The sequence below is a fragment of the Rhincodon typus genome, chromosome 35 (genome assembly GCF_021869965.1).
Source record: "Rhincodon typus isolate 14 chromosome 35, sRhiTyp1.1, whole genome shotgun sequence".
Classification (NCBI taxonomy): Eukaryota; Metazoa; Chordata; class Chondrichthyes; order Orectolobiformes; family Rhincodontidae; genus Rhincodon; species Rhincodon typus.
The window spans coordinates 21,312,078-21,312,843 of record NC_063366.1 but is presented as its reverse complement, the minus strand read 5'-3'; the positions used below and the strand labels follow the sequence as shown (position 1 = coordinate 21,312,843).

General features: G+C 50.7%; 1 protein-coding gene across 1 annotated transcript in view; it reads left to right on the top strand.

Annotated features, from left to right (window-relative positions):
- The window catches only part of LOC109938504, a 133,379-nt gene that overhangs the window by 126,887 nt on the left and 5,726 nt on the right, over nt 1–766 (top strand). The gene's annotated exons all lie outside the window — the stretch shown is intronic.

The window sequence follows — 766 nt, the reverse complement described above, 5'->3', positions numbered from 1 at the left end:
TCCTCCCTCAGCTGATGAATCAGTCCTCCTCCATGTTAAACAACACATAGAGGAAGCACTGAGGGTGGCAAGGGCACAAAATGTACTCTGGGTGGGGGATTTCAGTGTCCACCACCAAGAGTGGCTTGGCAGCAGGACTACTGATCGAGCTGGTCGGGTCCTAAAGGACTTAGCTGCTAGACTGGGTCTGCGGCAGGTGGTGAGGGAACCAACAAGAGCGAGAAACATACTTGACCTCATCCTTACTCATTTGCCAGCTGCAGTTGCATCTGTCCATGACAGTATCAGTAAGAGTGACCATCGCACAGTCCTTGTGGAGACAAAGTCCCACCTTCACATTGAGAATAACTTACATCGTGTTGTGTGGCACTATCACCGTACTAAATGGGACAGACTTCGCACAGCTCTAGCAACTCAAGACTGGGCATCCACGAGCCGCTGTGGGCCATCAACAGCAGCAGAATTGTACTCCAGCACAATCTGTAACCTCATGGCCCGGCATATCCCCCACTCAACCATTACCGTTAAGCCAGGGGCTCAACCCTGGTTCAATGGAGAGTGCAGGAGGACATGCCAGGAGTAGCACCAGGCATACCTGAAGATGAGATATCAACCTGGTGAAGCCACCAAACAGGACTACTTGCACACCAAACTGTGAAAGCAGCAAGTGATAGACAGAGCTAAGCGATCCCACAACCAACAGATCAGATTTAAGCTCTGCAGTCCTGCCACATCCAGTTGTGAATGGAGGTGGACAATTAAACAA